This window comes from Trichoplusia ni, chromosome 23 (genome assembly GCF_003590095.1).
Source record: "Trichoplusia ni isolate ovarian cell line Hi5 chromosome 23, tn1, whole genome shotgun sequence".
Lineage (NCBI taxonomy): Eukaryota > Metazoa > Arthropoda > Insecta > Lepidoptera > Noctuidae > Trichoplusia > Trichoplusia ni.
The window spans coordinates 2,458,304-2,480,591 of NC_039500.1; the positions used below are offsets into that span (position 1 = coordinate 2,458,304).

Here is a 22,288-nt window from a genome sequence, read left to right on the forward strand (position 1 = left end):
GTTGAACATAAAGAAACAAATCTTTAATAAAAGACGCCAAGATGGAAAAGTTCAGTGGAAAATAAAAAGCTTAAAGATATTAAAACAAGCCAACCAGATTAAAATAAAAGCGTTCAAGCAACGAATCTTATTTTAGAGCTCTCGGGAAGTGAAAAGTTGCTACGGAAATAATCCAATCACAAGCAATAAAGAAGGGCAAAGGGAAATTAATACCAATGCTGGCGACAAAGTTGATCTTGTTCCTCTTGACAGATGTCTGCGAGATGAAATATCGTGTCGACGAGATGACTCGAGACAGTCGGAGACATGCGAGAGACTTAATTCAGAGAACTATATTGTTAAATATATAGCAGAGTTAATTTGTATAAACATAGTTTATGTATAACGAGATCTTGGATTTAAATTATGTGTACGAGTGGCATGCTAAACGAAACTGTCTGTCAGACTGCTTAAGACGGATTGCCACGTATTTTCAGTTGAGTAAATTCATTAAATTACTTTTTGCTTATTTTAAATTTAATACTCTCGACGCTAACAAGCTTTTGAAGAACATTTGTGAAAGAAGGCCGGAATTTCGTTACGACGACTAATTTTAGATTGACAGCCCAACACAATTCATTAAAATGATACTAATGTCTTTTTAAACACAGATTTCATTCTTCCTATGTTTCGAAAATAAACATTATGAGAACCGGCTGGCAAAACACACATCAAACTGTTTATTAGACCAAAGATCACGTTAGGCAAGTTACATGACCACCCAAGATGAACAATGTTCCCAAAGGTTTTCTCATATCATAAAATCTTTCTTTTTATCGAGTACTCGTCCGTTTAGGCGTAATCGAATGAGATAGATTTAACACCCACTCGGTTTTCAATTTACGATCTCTAATCAAATACTGAGTGCATATTTGCTTTAGATATTGCAAAATTTATGACTTTTATCCTTGCGGTGTTATCGAGAACATTAAAGGTTTTGCTTTTATCTGTTTCATTGTTTATTTCTATTATGTTGTTATATCAGGCTTTACGATTGTAGTTCTGGATTGGTTTTTGTTGTATATCCTTGTTTTAGTGATTCGTTATTGGATTTATTTTCCTATTTCTACCTTTCCCCGAAATACTATAAACCTGCTTAAATAAAATCAGATTGTATGGCACTGGTATCGTGTAAAGTCCAAAAGCAGAGCGTTCTTTTATGAATTAACACTTACTTAGCATAAAATATAGTATATACTTGGGTGATATATCACACAGTTTTCTCAGTAAATGCGTCTAATTAACATCATACTAGAGAGTTTTCTATAAATAAATTTGCTTTGCTTAGACATTCGTTGTAAAACGTCGTGTCTGATATGTTTATTTAATATATACGAATAATTCTCCGTGAATTATTGGCGTGGGCAGGAAGACGGTGTTAGATCCGATATTTATTGTGATTCACCTCATCTATGAAGGATTTATTGTAGGTAAGTCTGGTTTGTGGGGATCTTGTAATGTGGTGATAAATATCGACGAAGATTGCTGTTGACGACAACCAATGCTGCCGTGTAAGGTCATTAGATGTCACGCTTGTCTCCAAAACATTTGACACTCTTGTAATCGAACGAAGAGATAAATAAATCTTCGGATAACAGGTAAAGATAGAACCTTTTGTGTGTTTTTGATAAAAATACTGTCGATCAATGTTTTATATTTATGTTTAAATTATTCATAATATTCGGTGTTTATTTGTAAAATTATGATTATATTTGAATTTTGTTTAAACATTTTTAAGCAAGAAAAACAGTATTTATTTATTTACTTCTAGATTTCCTACTGGTTCTTCTCCATAAGAATGACACTAAGGAACTACGCAACTAGTTTTCAAAAAGCCTGGAAAGGGATAACAAAACGATTCAATCATAATAAAACATTTCGATTAACTGAATGCTGAACGAAATATAGTAGCAGCAGTATCTGATGCAAACAATACTAGTTAAACTTAAAAGATGGCCAATAAAACTCGACCAACAGACATTTATTACTAATTCCAGCTACTTAATATCTGAAATGCAATAAAACATTACTGGACAAGCAATATGAATTAAACGAAAATAGTTTGAGACGAGATCTGAGACACACGAAATGTTTAACCGGACTCTAAAATTTGTAGAAATGGTTTAGAGAGGCAACCTGGAATTTGAAGTCACTTCGAATTTCATTAGATCAACTCTTAGAATTGTAACAGTTTCATCCGAATCATTTCCCTTTGTAGTAATGTATACTCAAGAATTTATTACGGCTATCGAATTAGAAATTAGTTGTCAGCCCACTGGTAAGGCCGTTGGATTGTCATGTTTCGTCTTAGGTTCAAATCTCAGCACGGACTGATTGTCCTTTCGAATTTATGTGCATAAAACAGTGATTCAAACTAACTAAAAGCAGTTTAGGTAGGAAGGAGAAAATCTCCATACCTGAGAATTTAAAACCTACTGCTTAGACCCACAGATGGATGTAGAAGATTGGAGGCATTTTCTGTGTTACATTTTTATGTCCATGTACCGCACCGCGGTAAGACCACACAAAGACATGTTCAATGCTCAGAACACGAGCACATAAAATGGCCACTAAACCCGCAGACACCATGTCAAACATAAAAAAGAACAATAAAATTTTTACAACTCTTAAAACATGAAATCGGATTAAATTTATTTGCTGAGGCAAATTCCATTAAAGTATTTGTTAAAACAAATCAATTGGATTCCGATTGTGATTTATTCAAATACTTTTGTGATTGATTCGAATGGACTTTACATTTGTGGATTTGATGAAGGGGTATTGAACAAATTTATGTCTTTATTGCGTGGGGATTTGTAGCTTCAATAGTATCTATTGTCGTTTTTTATTCGTTACCAATAAGATTATTAGAAACCGCTTACTGTCCAATAGCTAGTACTTGATCGTGACTAAAAGTAGCTATCTTCTTAATCCACATATTTGATGAATTGAGATAAGATAACTCTCTCTCATCTATGCTAATATATAAAGCTGAAGAGTTTGTTTGTTTGAAAGCGCTAATCAGGAACTACTGGTACAAATTGAAAAAAAAATTGTGTTGAATAGAACATTTATTGAGGAAGGCTTTAGGTTATAAACCATCCCGCTGCGCCTAACAGGAGCGAAGATACTATGGAAAATGTGGCAAAACGGGGAAAAATATTCAACTTCGAGAGCTTCCGTTCAGAAATTCCTAAATTATATCTCCTAACCACGCGGGCGAAGTCGCGGGCAATAGCTATCATACATATATGACGCATTGATATACTTATAAGATCATTAGCTTCAAGTGATGGCAAGGTATTCCAATTGAATTTAATGCAGTTTCCATTACCCCAGTTCTAATCTCCGAAAACCAATTACTACAATTACCAAAGAACCAATTCGACGCTCGAATAAATCGCAAAACCCAACTTAGGTCCCCGACAATTAGCCGAACACACAGTAATTAGCAACAACAGTGCGACAACGGAATTTAGCAACAATATTAAGCCAGTATTGATCAGTGACAATACACGTTCTACTTTACCTACATCAATTTATTGTCACTTTAAAAACGAAATTGAACTCTATACCGAAGGAGTGACGCTCAAAATGGTATCGCATTTAGCTTTATGTCCTTTATGCTGACGTATTGACAGAATGAGGACAAAACTAACGGCGGAACAGCAAATATTTGGTTGCTCAATTAGACAAATGAAATTCAATGAAGAACTGCCGGCGACACATGTCCAGCATGAAATGAGGGAGAATTTTAGCCCTTACAATAATAATAGTTTCCTTTTGGATTATACTGGGTCGTTAGAGTAGGCATGGGTAGGCTGCCTCGGTAAAATGATATTAAACTATATCCGGTGTTACTAAAAGCCGGCTCTAACAAAGTTGGGAAAAGGTTGACAGTAATAAATAGAACAAAAAGTGGCAATACCGTTGGAATTAAAAATGATGGTATCAAAGCTTAATTGAAATTAATAGATCGTTTCAAATGAAATATACTTAATTAATTTAAACATTCGAAATCTCTTATTAAGTTTACACATAACTAATTTGGTTAAGTAACAGAAATCCAATCTCACCCAAAACTAACATTCAACACCAAATTAATTTTCATTACTTGTAATTTGATTTCATTCTCAATTCGTATAATCTGGGAACCATTCGGTTTCATTCAAGGGTACGAAATACTAATTCTAAACACGTTAAGGAAACAAACATTTTGGAATATGAGGGTGTTATGACATGTGTCAGCTGCGACCGTGTCGACCACATTAACAACAGAGCACGTTGCTCTACAGTTTTCTACAAAAACATTTGCTCAGACAGAATAAGCAAACAGTAGGATTTAAACTTCACTTTTTAATGTCACGTCACTTGATCTCGGATTGTCAGTCATTTCATTTTCAGTAAAATAAATTAATCATTTGCTCGTGTGAGTATTAAGTATTAACGTGATCATGTTACTGTCCAAAATGGACGTTTTGAAGCCGGTTGAATTTGTTAAATTCGACATTAAAGTGTGAATAACACTTTTCCATTTTTGATGTTGTCGTTAAGGGATTTCTCTCATCTATACCTAGCTACTATTGTCGAGTTATCTTTAAGAAGTGATACAAAGTTTTTTCCAGTCAGTGCCTTGCCTATTTTTGCGTGCTTAGTAACGTGAACCTGTAGTTGTTATACAAATTAAAAGTGTTTCATTTTATATCAGTACTCATATAACATTGTTATCATTACTTTTCATCAACGATAAAAAGACCCTAAGTAGTCAATTTTATATCATAAACATACCAGCTAATCAATACCCAATAATCTACGTCGAACCAAATATAAATATATATTCGACGTTCCGTATCATAAAACATGCAAAGGATATGAAGTCATAATTCAAAATTACAACAGGCTAGCTCGAACATGGCCGACTTTATTTAGTCATTACCAATTTCTGAGGCTCATTACCTGTTCTCTTTTATGGGACCGACCAACCGATCTATGGTCGCTGCCCACATTTGAAAAAAAAACGACAGATGGAAAGGTTCAGAATAAAGTAGAGAACGGACATTACGAATTATCTTAATTTTGATATGGACTACAAAAGAGTGTTAACTCGCGACATGTGTGCCGTAACGGTCGGGGATTATAGATAGCATTTATTATCAGTTTTTTAGGATACTCCGTTTTGAGCGTGACGCTTTGATGAAGGATGTTGATACAAATAAGCTTTGTTTTAATTTATGCCTGTCAAAATCAACGTGAAATGTTTCATTAGTAACATGATACCTTAATTAGCTATTCAATCTGTGCTTCATTAGCATATTTTTATTAATGTTCGCTTTTTTATCCAGTATTTAAGTTCTCGATAAGTTATTACAAATCGAGCAATCGGAATCGATTTAAAAAAAGTTGACAGTTGAAATATTTGGAACTGTAACAAAATGAGACAACATACGGCGGTCATCGATAAAGTCCCTCAAGAGACCCCAGCGTTTCTGAGGATGTCACAAAAAAATAAACAGGTACCACGGCCTTCGTTAGCGGTACGGAAACACAAAGCGAAATAACAGATACGAATCTACGAGTATATAATTTCTAAGAAGTCACGGGACTTGAAGCGATGAAATTTTTGGTCACCGGCGCATAATTTATCCTTTACTGTTCACACTACGGGTCGTTAGAATGAGTTGTCAAGACTGTTTGACGGCTTCTAGATTACTGATAAAGTGAATTATAGTATGTTTTATATGCAAGAATTTGGATATACAGAGTACCGGACGCCAATGAGCCGTGTTACCGCTTAACTTTTACTACTGGTTTTTCTTACTAAGGAGTGTTGTCAGTGTATCGTTTTATGGGAATAAAAAGCGATATGTTTGGAACTTTATACCAGTAGTTAAATAGTCCACATTATTTTTGTTTATTCTCTGAATAAAGTACAAATATAGTATTTCTGTCTCCATTGTAAATTCACTCCCATGTTTGGTTTTATTGTTAGTTCTATTGAAAAGATGTCACAATTATTTCTAATCTTATAAAGTATTTCTATAGATGTCACCGTGTCCGTTTTTATGGGTATATCATGATAGATATCAGGAATAATGTGGCAAAAATTTCAAAGTTTTCGCTCGACCGGCAATTTCAAAAGATTGTTCGAATCCATGTTCCCGAATACTTTTGTCCACTTCCAACTACAAATCGATTCCTTTAAAACCGAGGGTATCCAATAAATTGAGATGTCTTACTATTTTACTAGCGTGCGCTTTATTGTCACCTTTTTTTTCGTTCAGGTAAAATCTCGCCCATCGCATGTGGTGAAGATTGCGTTTCTTACAGAGATGATTGATGGTGTTTCAAATTAGTAAATCGATGGTATCTATAAAAACGACTTGGAAGTGTTGATGATCTATTTAAATATGATACACGTCCGATGATTATGTCGATAATGATATTACAAGAGTAGATGAAGCAGAATATAATATAGTGACAGGAGAGTTTTTGCTGTGATTTATAGAAGATCAATAAATACATGTAGATAATTACTTTGCGATGCATATCAGTGGTAACGACCAAAAAAATATTATTCATTTGGTATATATTGGCAAGTACCACCAAAATAAATAAAAAATCTTATGAACAGAGGAATTGGGACAACAATGAAAAATACGACTTTGATCAATTTAAACACTCTCATACATTACTTACAATCCCATTTACATAGACATTTATTCTCATTGAATTTTGTGTGTCATATAAAAATTTAAAGTTATATAAATATCTTGTTTTACGATACTATAGCATAAAATATCTAGAATTTTACGAATGGCAGTTGACGTAGAGACAATGAAACACAATAGAAGCTTGACAGCGGGAACCATCTCTATGGTGATAAATTAAACGGTTTTATTCTTATTGTTGGTATTTTACGATATGAGAGGAACAAGTACAGGCAAGGCTACATTTCTGCGGTTATACTGCCTTTAATAGTGAAGACTATTATGTTTTTCCCTTAAAAGGGACTTACAAAACTTTGAACATAATGGCGTAATAACGTTTATCAAAGCTACCGGTAATAAAATGAATGGAAACACTTTCCGTAATATGGAGTGGAGTAATGAGATTTGGTTTGGCTGAGGTGAAATTTCTGTGTATCGTTCTAATGGATTTTACATCAGTTTAATTGGCCTGTTGTTCTAGTAAATTGGTCTATAAGGTTAGTGGCTAAAATGGTGTACCGCAGGTCATAGGTTCGATGCTCACCCGTGACAATTGACTGTGATAAGCACGATAAGTTCTGCGTCTGGTTGTAAATTATCTACAGTATGAACGATTTTTTTTAATAAAATCATTTAGTAATTCGAATCCAATTAACATTTAAGTTCTTATTTTAGTTTATATTTTCAACGTCCTTCACAGTTCAATTGCCCGTTATTAGGTGAAGTGCGCTTCGTCTGTGTGATATCACAACAAGACGAATGAAGACTCTATTACTCCTGGCATTTCAAATTTAAGTATTCATTGTGCTTCAGACTCATTCATCCATTCCACTATTATGCCTAGAACCATCATAAATACTAAGGACTCGGCTCTTAAAACAGTTATTGACGAAACAATGGGATATTATTTCGTAAATTCAGTTGTTGAAGCTGTTGAAGTGAAAGGAATTTTAAGTGTCTTGTCTTTAAAACGGCAAATTTAATTTTATTAGCCGTGTGGGTGTTGAGAAGAAGATTCGAATTCTAAGGTTTTATGGGAAAGTGTTAATTTATTTCGAGATGTTTGTCTGGGTGAGTGTGTCGACAAGAATTTGGTTTTACAAGTTTTTTATACTTCTTCTGAGTAAAATTTTGCTGGGTATGAGTAAACAAGTGAAGGTGATTCAAATATTGGAATTATCTTTAAAGAGATGGGTTTTTTGACTATTCACATCAGACTTTTTACCGGAGAGTTTCTCAAAAAAATCTAATTCAATTTGAAAGATCAATTTCGTTTCTCTTCCAATCAATTATCGTATTCAAATTCCTGTCTACCAAATAAAATGAACAAGACCATATCAACAGCACCAAACATGTTGAACCTACCCTAACACATGTCGACTAATGAATCAATTCTGACAACAATAAAAACGTACAATACTTTTAATCTCAGCTAAAGGGCCTTAAACGGGGCCCTTAAAAAAAGATAATAAAATGGTAGCAAAACTGTTTTCTTACAGTCATTCTGACAAGTGGCGATGGTAAACAGGGTTTATGGTTCCGAGGGGTATATTTTACTATTCATTTTTAGGGATCGTTTGGTTGTAAACGCTTTTGGTCATTGTTATCTAACTCATCTGGTTAAAAATCACTTATATTAACACATTGAGTTTCGTCATCAACCAAAGTGACTGCACTAGAAAAACAGTTTAAATGTAATTTAACAATCTTAAGATCAGTTTTAAGACCTGATTCAGCATAAATAAAAATGATATTAGCAATTGGACCACTTTCATTGATCAAATTCTCACACTGTTTCCCCAAACCATCAGCCTCTTGTCTAATAAAAACAGGCCACTCATCAGTTTTATCTTCTTCATTTACTTTACTTCTGTTTTAGTAAGCTGCTAACAAACAAGTTTCATTTTCTTTTTCATAACATAAGGAACCGTCCACCGAAGCCCGAGGCTTGCCAGCCAAGTTTTTTTACTGCTGTCGTAAACGGCACTATTGAAACGTTACCGCCTTGTTTAGCAACATATGTGAGGCGCCACGCTCCTAAAATAATAATGCTAAGCGCCATGATATAACACAATTTATTTGGGCTGAATTTTTTGTTGCTGTGTTATTGTTCTTGGACAAAAACAGGAGATGTCTGTAAATGTCTTTATCAAAATTTTGTTTCTTTGATTTTGATGAGTTTCAAAATTGAATTTAAAAAACTGAAGAAAGCTGTTGTTTGAACAATGATTCAGATCACGTTGTATTTCCAAGCTTATAAACATAGCTGAATTATGATGGAAGCTTTTGATTTAAACTGTTAACGTTTGGGAATTAATTTACCCTCAACAGATAATAGGTCGTTTCAATAAAAGCATTATTCAAAATTATTCACAAGTTCATTAAATCCGCTCTTATTATACACACTCCCATACAATTGTATTAACTTGCATCAACTCAAATACAATACAATTCTTTATTCAATTTTTCGTTATACTAAACGAATATCGCAAATCGTTCTATTGTGCATATAATATTACTGATCGAGATATTCCAATATGATCCTTATTACAACCGTATAAGGTTAAAAAAATTCGTTCTTAATTGACCCTAAGGTTTTATTAGCGACAAGTCTTCATACAATAGAAATATTACGGCGGGGTACATTAGACCATCTGGCGTTTATTTTTGTTTATAGTTATGGGTTTTAATGACATTTTAGTGTTGAATAAAGTATGGCCGTTAATGAAGGTATTGTGTTTGTTAATACTGCAATGGTTGAGGGGTTTTGCGAAGTTTTATTAAATTATTATACTCCATTTTGCAATTTGACTATGGTTGACCTCCTATCATTAAAATCTCTGTCATTAATTGTTATTACTTCGTCTGCGAGAAACCGGTACCTATCATTAAATCTACCAGCAATAGTAATATTTGAAAATAAACCCAGTCCAACTATAGCCTTAAAAATATTTTTATTCTCAACCACAGTTTCAAAATATTCCGTAAGATCCAGTTAACTTCCAAATATCTACTAAGTCCAAAACCACTCAAAAACCTCTCACACCAAACACTTATTTCCCAATTCCAGCGGCCGACCTGAATAAAACATAACATGCCGAACAAAAACTTACAAAAATTTATAACACGTCAAATCTTAAGGATGGCTTCCTTTATATAGATGTATAAAATTAATTGTGTTTCACATCTGCCGGTCTATTGTCTGTTTTTTATGGATAAGCGGTCAGGTCAGATTTTTTGTATGGGCTACTCGTTTTAGCGTATTCAAAATATTTAAGATGTCTTTATGTATTCTGCTTCTAGATTTTTTTCCCATGGTATGTTCGGGACAGCTTCCAGTTTTAGCATAATCAGCTGTATATTTGCAATAACATTATGTAATTTTGTATTTAGTATTATTAATGTCGTGTAGGACTTGGAGGTCGAATGCAAGAGTTTGATACTACATAAGCGTAAAGTACCAATGTAACTTTATGCAAGTTGCATCTACTTAGTTTGTTCAAAACGCGACTGATAGATGCTCAAACCTTTCCTATATGGGAAGAGGTCTGTCTTCACTTGTAGGATATCTACAGGCTGGTACAATCATTAGCATTAATCATCTACATCAGATTCAGCGTCTAAAAGTTTTTACACCAACCCACCTATCAGTTCATCCAACCTCCGTTTCTACCTAAATTATTCTGATGAGATAATCAAACGGCACTTTAGTACCACACTCTGTTGCCTTACTTCAGAATTCACACGTCTTTTTCCCCGGGAAGTCGAAAGAGCTTATTAAGGATCCCATTTTCGGTTTCCATTACTCGTTTAACCAGATTTTTCGGATTTGAACCAGAAATTCTCAAAGCGTACGAATAGCGTTTTAGAAATAGGTATTTTACACTAAGTATAATAAACATAGAATGTACCGTAAACATTTATGCACAATTTTGTTAACATGCTAAGGTGCGGCTAAAAGCTTGAAGGCTTCCTTTCATGTAACTAAAGTTCTGAGAAACGGTTTTAATATTCACACGGAACCATACATTTTCGCATAACAATAGAAAATGCAATCACTTATTTAAAAGTGAAGAAGGAAAAACAATCAGAATTCCTTGGCACCAAAAATACGGAATCAGAATCTAAATTGAAACAAAGCTCATTATCAACTGGATTAAATTATGGAGGTTAAATGGATTTATGCAGGATGTTTGCACAGATAATGAGTAAGCCAACCCAAACCTGAAGCCGAAGATTAGTGAGCGATACGGAGAAAGGTGTACGGGAAGTGACGATCATTGGAACAGAACAGAAAACTGGTATGCTGTTTCAAAACTTGTATTAAGCGTGATGTTAAACGAAAGCTTCGTTTAACATCACGCACTTTTACACAAAACCCTGGACTGGAAAGTATTAATAGACTAAAATCATTGGTTATAGAAGATTATAGAAATCTCGAATCTGTGGCAATCTTTAATTAAAAACAAGCTTAAAATTTAACCAATATATCTATAGAGTACACATACAAAATACAAGTCCAAAATAAACGCCAAGACTCTCACCATTTCCATTATCTCTTTACATTTTACCTCCGTAATTATCGCACCGTGTTTACAACAAACAATGTATCAGATTCGCTCATTACCATACGAGAAATCGATACCTACTATCGTAATTATCGAAAACAATGTTCGCTCTTGTCGCGTTGAGATACAATCGTAAACTACCCGATAAGCAACTCAAAATCCAATGCTTATATTACATTTCAATTACCATATAAAATGTTCTTACAACCGCCGAGCAAGACCCATTGCGTCTGTACTGATAATCATCTAATCAGAGATCATTCAATAACTTTTATTCCAAGCCGATCAGACGGTGAACTGCTAATGAAATTCAACTCAAAGCTCTCCGTACTAGAGTTTAAAATACAGAAAAGGTCCAACCAGAAACTTCAAATCGAATCCCGAGTGTTATCTCAAGTTCGTTCCGTTTCCAATGTGTCACTGCTTAAAGCATATAAGCAATCGAATTTGACATTTATCTCTATCGGAGTAAAGTTCGTTTCTGTTGAATAGTGTACGGGTTGAAATGACGTTCGTGTTTTGATATAGACGTGGAAAACGTCTACGGGTTTGAAATTCGAAACGTAAAGCGATGTCGATGTCGAGACGCTGCTCTAGAGAGTTGTCAGTTAAAAAAGGAGGTGCAATACGTTCAGATATTTCAAGTTTGTTAGTTTTATTTTTAATAGCTCTCTCAGTCATAATTAACATTGATTTTTCGTGTCTTGTATCCGTTCTTATTGAGAGGTTATTTGTAACAATAAATCAACGACGGTTTTCAATGGCCGCTCCAAATTATTCTGCTTTTAAGTGGGAAATAGATAATTATGAAGGCTGTAGACAAAAGCAGGTTTTAACAATAGCTGCTTACAAGTATATTGAATATTTAGAGTGTACTTCTAGGCATTCTGAAGTTAGGTATCTCATTAATGACATGTTTTATACCCTCTTTCTAATTATTATTCCATTATTAGAGATTGCATTGACATCGATAGAAATTACAAATAGAAAAAAAAACCAAATGAAGAATTTAACAATGGTAATAAAAATCAATGAACATCAAGACAATATACCTACAGATAATGGTCATCAACAGCCTTTTGATACCAATAAAAACATTGTACGAAGTTTACAACTTAATTGCCTACATCTGTTAAACATTACAGACGCGATTTACAATGCACCTTTGTGTCGTAATAAATTCTAGCCGAATAAAAGTTTTGCGGTCGGGGAAGATAAAAAAAGGTTTATAAGAAAACAAAGGGCAGAATGAATTAAACAACATAATAAGATCGAACACCTGCGGATATAACGTCTTCATTAAAAATGAAATAGGGACCAGTAACAGGTGCCATGTGCCATGATTGTTGCCCGAAATCCGCTGTCTGTCGATCCGCTGTGATGTGTTGGTGTATCCTTATCGAGTACCTTTATTTATCGATATGTTTACAAAACGGAACGACCTACTGGTTTCTGTTTTATTCCTTCCCCGTCCGTCGAAATAAAATTATGAAATTGGAGATTTCTCGACAGTGTTTTCTTTCGATTCAATTATGTCTGATTGTTCTCTTAAACTTAAATCAACTGCTTCTTTTTATACTTTTTGTACTGATTTTACTCTAAATTTACTAACGCTATTGGATTTATTATTTTTGATGTGTCTCATTATATTACGGAGTAAGTTTTTAACTAGGTTTATAGTTAAGTAATCAACTTCTGATCTTAACTGATTGTCGTTAATAACCTCATTAATATCTGTAATGATATTACAAAAAACGTCTAAATGCGTGATGTAATTTAAATATTTTTTTTTCTGTTATATCAGCCTAGTGATGATAGTTTTTCTGACTAAGTTAAGGCTTTGATTTAAGATTTTCCTACCCAGATCCAGTGTCGCGTAAAATATATTCGATTTCAATTCACCATCCGCAATGTTAGTAAAAGTTATGTGACAATATTCGTGTAGTGGGATGTTCGTTGCCAGTTTATGGAGCTTCGATACGTTTTGACTCACTTTTAGAATAGTCTGCTTCATTTTTAATGTTTAATACTATTGTACAGTTTAATAGATATCTTCAAACATGATCAGAAAAGCTGTTTACTGATTATTCATTTACGATTCATTTTTTGTATTCAGATCATTATCATTATTAGTATCATGTCCATCAAAAACCAAATGAAATTAAAAATACAGTGTACTGTTGTCGTAAAGTTCCCGTTAGGCTTTAGTGTTATAATCATAGTTAATAATCTCTAACCTATCAATTCCTAGAAACTAAATATCAACAGTTAAAGACAGGTTTAGTCATAAACATAATTATGTGCTGTTAAATCTTCTATTTTTTCCAGTTCCAACGAACTATTAGCAAGTAATTATGTACCATATAATTTATGTTTTTTATTAGCATTTTCTTGTATACACACTTTATTAGGTCTGTTATTAGTGAAAATATTCTTCGGCCTACTTAATTTAATAATGTCATAAAAGTTGTACGATGATTTCTAAAAATATCAAAAAAGTAAGAAGTCTTAATTAGTTTAGAGATGTTTTGAAGCTTAAAGCTGTTTTACAAGATAAAGGTAAGGTAAAAACATTATTTGACTTAAAACTTGTGTAAATTATTTTTATCAAAATTAGGACCTCAAAGGAGATTGATGAAAAGCTTTTTTAGAAATGCTAGTTTATCTAACATGTAATTTTATTGATAGAGAGAGCCTTAAGAGTATAGACAGAAGACAGAATAGAGCAATAATATTAAATTTCCGAATGATTCTCTAGAAAAGTTAGGTTTTAAACACTCGTTTTTCAGTTTTAACAATTCTAGCTCCGCAATATAAATCCATTAAACATAACAGATTACATCACACAATGTTCCCAAAATTGAAACTAAAAATAGATCCGATTCCAATTAAAATCCCTAGAACAAGTCTATCTTAACAAGGGTCTTACGAAGCTATCCATTGCCAACTTCAAAATCAATTTCACTCAGGGAGTCAAAACAAATTTAATCCAGTACTTTCGTTTCCAAACACATCTCGTATTACAGTCTGTAGTCATTGGCGGTAATTACTTTGCTGATGTTGACAGGCGGATAGAAGCTGCAGCAGGACGACCCCACTAACCTTTGCTGGTTTCTAGAAACATCTGCTTTGAGTTCGAGTTACGAAGAAAATTAGACGGGATTTTTGCTGTCGAGAATCAACGTTCAGCTGGTAAGGTTATTTTTTGCCTAGTTGATATTTAGAAATATTATAGATACAAAGTGAGGTCGAGAATTTTTCTAGAGATTTCAGTAAAATTTGCAAGGGACGTTGAAAGATTGAAGCTATGACCATATTGTGTTGCATTTTTATCGCAGTAATCGTCATATTCGCAATCCAAGACGCGTGTTTAACTTTAAATAGTTAACAACTTTTTTTCATTATCACTGTCTTATACTCAACAACTTACCGTTTTTTCAAGTCATTTAATTTTTATTCTCACTAAAGGCCAAAATCATTCTTCAATTCTTGATAATTAAACCCCACCTCACCTCAACAACACAAACAACACAAACAATACAAATTCAAATTAATAAAGTTGTTTCGGCGTAACCTGTGATTATGATTCCCGGGTAGGGATTGGCGGGCTCTCCCAAGATGGCGACCTAACCTGACCCGTACATCAAGCCGAACATCTGTTTTAACATGTCCGACTGGTGGGTAATAAACGCGCACAAATTTAGAACGCTTTTTTTTGGAAATCATTTGGCGGTTTTAGTATTTTTGGTATTTCAGGTTTATTGTTTCGACCAAAGCTTTGATGCTTTATTTTAATTGAATATTTGATTTAGTATGAAATTTAATAAGCTATTGATATATGATATAACAATGAATAGTTTACAAAATATTTTAGTGGTATTTTGCCGCTATTTTGAATTTTGTACATACATTATTTCCATTGTTTAAATTAAAGGTATTTATAATTTGTGGCTGCATTGCTAAAGAGAACTAGCAAATTTCCAATATAATGCAACTATTAAATTCTGAGTGGATTTTTTCTTTTACCAATATATTAAAAAGTTACGCAATATGGAATTCTTCAAAACTCTCATCAACGACACACAGTTGGTAGATTATTTGTTCTCTTGGGACATTTTTTGTAACTTTCAATTCTTGAAACTTAAAAGTTTTACGATGATGCGCCGCTGTCACCAAAGTTTTTGTCCACATAATTAATATAGTTAAACCGTACGCCCACAGTGGTTCACATTTCGTCGTAAAGTAGAAAAAATGTTTTAGCAAAGATTTATTAGGTGCCAGTGTGTGGGTCGCGATCGGGGGAAATAATGAAAGTTTAGTTATTCAGAATTTCGTTTTAAGAAATAGTTATTAATTTGTCTAAACTACTAAATTCTATATGTAAGCGTCTTAAAGGCTTTTTGTTTCAAATTCTTGATGGCACGGATTAGTGCCTATATTTTTTTCCACGAGATTTATTTTTAACCTGCTCCCTGCGCCATACTGCAAAAACTTTCGCCAAAACTATGACAAAATATCCAATATATCATTTTATTCTTTACAAAGACTTTTTCTTTCTTTACAAAGAATAAAATGATGTTGATGTACTTTTTCAAACAACGTAATCTCCTCAAATAGTCAGCACTTCAACAATTTATTTTCATATTATTATTCAAACATTATTTATTCAATTGAATACTTAAGAATGTAGATACTTTTTTAAAGTTATCAGTTAATCTGTGTTGAGTGTTTCAAGTACTATTAAGTCTATTTTTGGATTGTTATTTTTTATGGTCGTTACGGAGAAGATGGGTAATAAACGCTTTTATTTATTCCTCCCGTATGTTTGTTTGGCACATTATTTTTAACTTTAATCACTCTAGAAATTACTCAGGCGTTGAATTGCAAATAAATATTTTACTCTTGCACAATGATAAGAGGAATTATAGATTAGGATAACAAAGTCTTCTTGAAAAAGAGGTGACTAGGACTTAAAGTGTCTAATATTGAAAAGTCTAAGATCTTTCTCTCTTCAATCATTGCAATCTTAGAAAAAAAGTCATTGCAGTCTTATAAGGAACCAACAGACAAATTACCTACCTATCTCCGAATAGTTTCGTTTCGCTGTACCAAAATATAGACTATGTCTATTTGTGGAAGCTTGTTATTAAAATTTACCAATCTAAGTTGTAGTTTGTAGCTGCAAGCTCCCAAAATAAAAATAAAATATTACCGTAAAGACAAAAATCCAAGTTAAACTGAAAAAAATATCGACAAAGCTTTAAAAGTCCTTAAAGCCAGATATAAAGTTATTACAGAAGGAATAATGGGAGGAACTGACGACGCTTAATTTCCGCCATCTTGCTTGTACAGAAACTGAAGATATATTTGTTCATAACTTTGGCTGTACGTCTTATAAACTTGTTTTGCATACAATATTTTATTTAAGACACAGATTGAAATATGTGAAGGTGTTTTTTTTTGGGATTACATTTTTGGAATTCTTTATGTAGTGTTTAAATTGCTTGAGTAGTAGAGGAGAGAAGAGATTATTTTTCCAATATTCTTCTTAAATAGTCCTAAGTATATAAATTCCTATTTGATAATCTTGGACACTATGGGTTTAATTTATAGAGTCTCCTTATCAGTAGTTATATTTATCGGAACGTTTAATGCTATAGTCAAAATATGTTTACGCCACAACCTTGCCGACAAATAGAGTCCACTTTTGAGCTTAACCTTAAAAAGCTATTTTGGGAACAATGCAAACATCCATCCCACAGAATTGAACAGATATAACTTTTAATCCATTTCATAATCTATACTAATATATAAAGTTGAAGAGTTTGTTTGATTGTTTGTTTGTTTGTTTGAACGCGCTAATCTCAGGAACTACTGGTCCAAATTGAAAAATTCTTTTTGTGTTGAATAGACCATTCATCGAGGAAGGCTTTAGGCTATAAACCATCGCTGCGACTAATAGGAGCGAAGATACAATGGAAAATGTGAAAAAAACAGGGCAGGTATAAATTATAACTTATATCTTCCACCCACGGGGACGAAGTCGCGGGCAACAGCTAGTTTCCCATAATTTCCCTTTGCTATAGAAAGTAACTTCATTATACCCGTAGAACCACATAAACGAAAACTAAAGAGCCAACTTTATATAACGGATGGATCCCTCGAGTACAGTAATCAATAATCATTTTCTGCTTCCTTCAATAGTTTGGGCTTATGTTATAGTGTTTAGTAAACTTGGTAGTTATAATGTAGATTGGATTAATCGGAATAAGACGGGGTTTCGATGGGTGAGGAGTTTAATATGCTGTCTTTACTCGTCAATTATTATGTGGTCAAAAGACTGACAGACACAGGTTAGGTCATTCAGGTGAATTTGTTTTTTTTTTTTGTTAATTTGAGCATTTTTTGTTTTGAGAATTTTATCTTAAAAACTTCATGTTGATATTTTCATTTGAATTCAATCTTGGATTATAATTTGATTTATATTTTTTTTTTGATATACAAAATAGTATTTATGTTTTTGGAGAGTTTTGATTAAATTACAAATACACAATTGGCTTTGTAAATTATCTCAAGTATAGCTAAGAATCAGATAAAATAACAACATGACTTAAATTTATAAGTCTAGAAAGCAAGAGAATTAATTTCAGAAACAAAATTATCTTATTCTTTGGAGACTAAAATATTTACGTAGTTTCTTCCTCTCGACCTTTTATGTAAAAAATAGGATAATAATATCCCAAAGGAATAAAAAAACAAAATTACTAAAATATTAAAGCGTATTGCTTAAATAAAAGGAAAAGATAATAAGCATATCATGAAAACTTTCAAAGGGCCATCGAGACGACTAAACATGCTTGTCTCAAATAATACGCGTGTAGAAACCATTCAAACCCCTCCAAAAAGTTTTACCAAATTTTACTTTTTTATCAGGAGAAAAAAGTGAAATTTCATCAAACTAGAATCGATTTCTTTTTAAGCCAATCTGTCAATAGCAAAATATGCTACTTTAGCAAAGGAGTTTTCAACACGTGAAAATTTGACACACTGAAATTAGTTCTTTAAAGTCCAAAAATCTTTGAGTGAAATCAAAAACGAAATATTATTTTGTTCAAATAATTATGTTTTACTCGTTTGGCCTCAAAACAAAAGTTTATTATGCACCTTAGCAAGTATTAAAATGTCCCATTAAAACCCGCAAATTTAACGTTCGAAAACGCGAATAAAAAAACATCGGATGAGAATACAAAATTTTATGGTCTGTAAAATGAGGTGAGTGAAAAAAAAAATGGATTTATGATAATTTCGCTCGCTACTAATAAATGTGGGTTAGTCTGGCCTCTTGTTGTGGGTGAATGTTTTTCTTTTACGAAACCCACTTGGGAACCTTGGGATTTTATGTTAAGCATGCGATGATTGATAGAATATATAATAATGTGCTTGTTATAAATAATTTTATAGCGTTTATTTCCGATTTGAATTACAAAACCGTAATATGTTTGAGACCTAATAGATTAATAGGTATATATTGATTTGGTTAACACCAAATTCTAACCTAAAAATCTTTTTTTATGTGTCGTTAATATTAAAATATTGATTCTACTATGATGCTTTAAGACTGTGTATACACAAGGCTGTGCAATTCACCGATACTTTTAAATATTATATCCCCATACAGCCATACAAAGAGCTTCGCAGTTCGTTAATAATTGGCTACAGACATAGCTCAGTTCAGATATGGTATTTACTTCAAAAATACTCCTACATAAACCGCAAAACTAGTCACATTAGATAAAACTTGTTGATTAATATTAAAACAGCTAGAAAATAATCCCACAGGAACATACATCGAGATAAAGACTATCCTATGTGTTCATCCTGGTTATAAGCTAACTGCGTACCAAGTTTCGTCTAAATCCGTTTAGCGGTTTTTGCGTGAAAGAGGAGCAAACGTACATACATACAAACTTTCACGTTTAGAATATTAGTAGGATTGGAATATTATAACCATACTAAATTCGTCTAGTATACAAAGGTTCCAAAAGCAAGTTAAACTTCTATCTAAACTTGCCCATCGACCGTTGCCGTCCAATAAAAGACGTATAATCAACATTTGATTGAAGGTATGAACCGAACAGCCTTATTATTTTAATTGCTTGTGTTTTACACAAAACGGGTCGCTTATTACTTTTTAATAATGCTCTTAAGTGTTATAAAACAAATAATTTTGTTTAGTCTAACGAACCTTTAACGACGGTTCTCGGTGAGCGACGGCATCTGGAAAAAAGAATGGAAATTTTAAGTATTTTTCTTTATAAAGACATCATTATGAATAAAAACTGTCCAAAATAATTTTAGACAGTAAGCTATCCTTGAAAATGCTTCAGTAGAAATTAGGGAGGACGGAGAATCCATTTTTTTTAACTTCTAAGGACTCTTTCTCAATTACTTCTAATTTAATATTCGAAGTTTTTACATTAATTGCTCTCGAAAATTGCTCTAAAAAGCCTGATTTGAATTATAAAATCTAGCTCTTAATTAGAAGTGATACGGGCCTAAATTTTAAACGTCTGATTATCTTAATTGTTTTATCAGTTGATTACATTTTCCTTTTATATAAGAAAGTTAAGAAGAAAAAAAAGCGTAGTGCATACTTATGTTTTTCTACTCAACTTTCAATTGCATCGTAGTAGTTTTAAAGAGCGCTGAATACTCTTATAGGACAATCTTTTTGTTGGAAATAATTGAATTTAATTTTACTTCAGAAATCTCACATAGCGAACCTACCGTACTGGCCTAAGAGTACTGATCTATCACAGAATAACTCCGTATTAAAATGAACTCTAGGGAGCTTTGTGGTTACACAAGCGTTCCACTTTTCTTAGTCTTAGCATGCTTTTAAGAAGTCTTTAGCGTGTTGCCATGAATGGACTTAATATTTATGTGCATTTTTTTAAATGCATCAGTTATTTTTGAAGTATCACCTTTGTAAAAATCTTCATCTTTATATTATAATAACAGTGTCCTAGAGGCAACATTTGGCTTAAATACAATCTATGCTAAAATACATAGCCTGGGTTTACAAGCTATCACTCAGCTAATACAAAATACGTACAAAAAAACGGTGAAATTCAAAACTGTATATCAAATCATTGATTCGTGAACCATGAAGTGTTACTCCTAACCACAATTTTGTAAATAGGTGAGCAGTTGCTTCACAACAAACCACAACTTGGAATGGAGAGAAAATCAAAAGAGCTTTCAAAAGAACAAAATGTTCACACTTGATCAGGTTTCATAGAAGTAACGGAATGTTTGTCAATCTTTTACGCCTAAAATGCTGAACCGTTTTAGATAAAATTGTATGGAGTAAGTTTAAGGCGAAATGACTTAAAGCTAGTTTTGCGGTTATAACAGATGAAACATAGATTTTAGTTAATAATATTACTTTAGTACAAAAAGAAAGGAAAATGTTTCTTGTATTTTATTTTGTGGGGTCACTGCCGCCAATTTCCGTGAGAAATTTTACATTACGTTGTAAGATTTCTTTTCAGACACAATCCTTTTAAAGGCCTATCTTATTTCCAAGGTGGAAAATATTTTAAGAAATTCCCTATCAGGTGACGGAAATTGATTATGACGGTAATAAACCTCCAAGAGAAACACAAGGACACTTTTCTCCACATTTTCCTTATCCCGAAAATATAATGCCAATGACACAGCATCGACTATTAAGGATAGACAAAAACTCATAATGATACCCACTTGGATTCCCTTCACACGTTATTCCCATTACCTGGAAGATGCCAGTCAATTTCTAAGTATTTCTATCTCTTTCTTTATCGTTATATTCGTTATTTTCGTCTCCGTCTTTGTATAAAGCATTGCCGCGAAGATCTTGTTTAATAATGTTCGTAAGACAGGCAATGTGGCAGTAAGACAGTTTTAATATTAAAAGTTGTTGACTTGACTATTCTTGGATTTGTAAATATATTTCTAAGTTTCTCTCACAGGAAAGGTTTATCGCTTTTAATATGTTTTATATTTATTGCTAATTTTATTAGTCGGTTCATAACAGTTTTATTAGCTACACCTAATAAGCTCACTCAAACTAATGAGAATTTTATAAATGCTAGCTGTCTTTTAATAGTTCTGAATCAATATAATTATCCATTATTTGCGAAATTATTTTATAGTTGAGATAAGTAATATTTTTGTTCGATGAAATATAATAAACTGTGTGGCGTGATGGAATTTAGAAAAGTAATCACATATTTTAACTTTTAATTATAAATGTGCGATTTTTTACCATTGTACCAATGACTAGCCTTTTACAAAATATATCCAAGATGGTTAGGTTTATAGAATACGAAAACACAAAACAAAATTTCCAATAAAATACTTACGACGAAAACAACGAAAAAAATCCAATAAACACACTTAATTTTACAACAAATCACTTTCAAAACAATCTAAATAACATTTGGTGAAACTTTCATTCATAAATCGTCACAAAACTTCGGAACACGAACTCGGACCACAACAAAACACGGCACTCGCGGACGAACCAAGCGTACGTCCGTACGCCACGACTCTGCATCGCTTACTGACCGCGTCGCGACTTGCCTGCCGTTGCCGCCAACACACACATACAAACGTATCCCAACAAACCCATCTCTATGTGTGTGTACATCACCTACAACAGCTAAGACTTCAACTTCTGACCAAAGACTGTTGTATGTCCATTTCTGAATTAAGCAATTATGGTTAATTTCGAGGCTCCCCATATTATGTTCAGTCGTTTCGACAAGAGAAATGTGTTATTTTGTATCATAATTTGTGTGAAGGCATCCGCTTGAGCAGCTGTGAATTATATGCTATATACGTGTAATATATTCGTTATATTTTTTTCATCTATTATTTGATACGTTAGACGGTTATGTTAAAAAGATATTCCCTTAGATTGAAAAGTTA

The 22,288-nt window shown here is 32.9% G+C and overlaps 1 protein-coding gene across 2 annotated transcripts in view; it reads right to left on the reverse strand.

Annotated features, from left to right (window-relative positions):
- The window catches only part of LOC113504709, a 151,879-nt gene that overhangs the window by 72,197 nt on the left and 57,394 nt on the right, over positions 1–22,288 (reverse strand). The window contains exons 1-2 of one of the 2 annotated variants that reach the window (XM_026887112.1): positions 21,721–22,098; positions 19,560–19,591 (exon numbers count right to left, since the gene is read on the reverse strand). The gene's annotated coding sequence lies outside the window, so the exon portion shown is untranslated. Of the gene's footprint in view, positions 1–19,559; positions 19,592–21,720; positions 22,099–22,288 lie in introns of those variants that run through there. The other variant, XM_026887113.1, reaches the window with a different exon arrangement.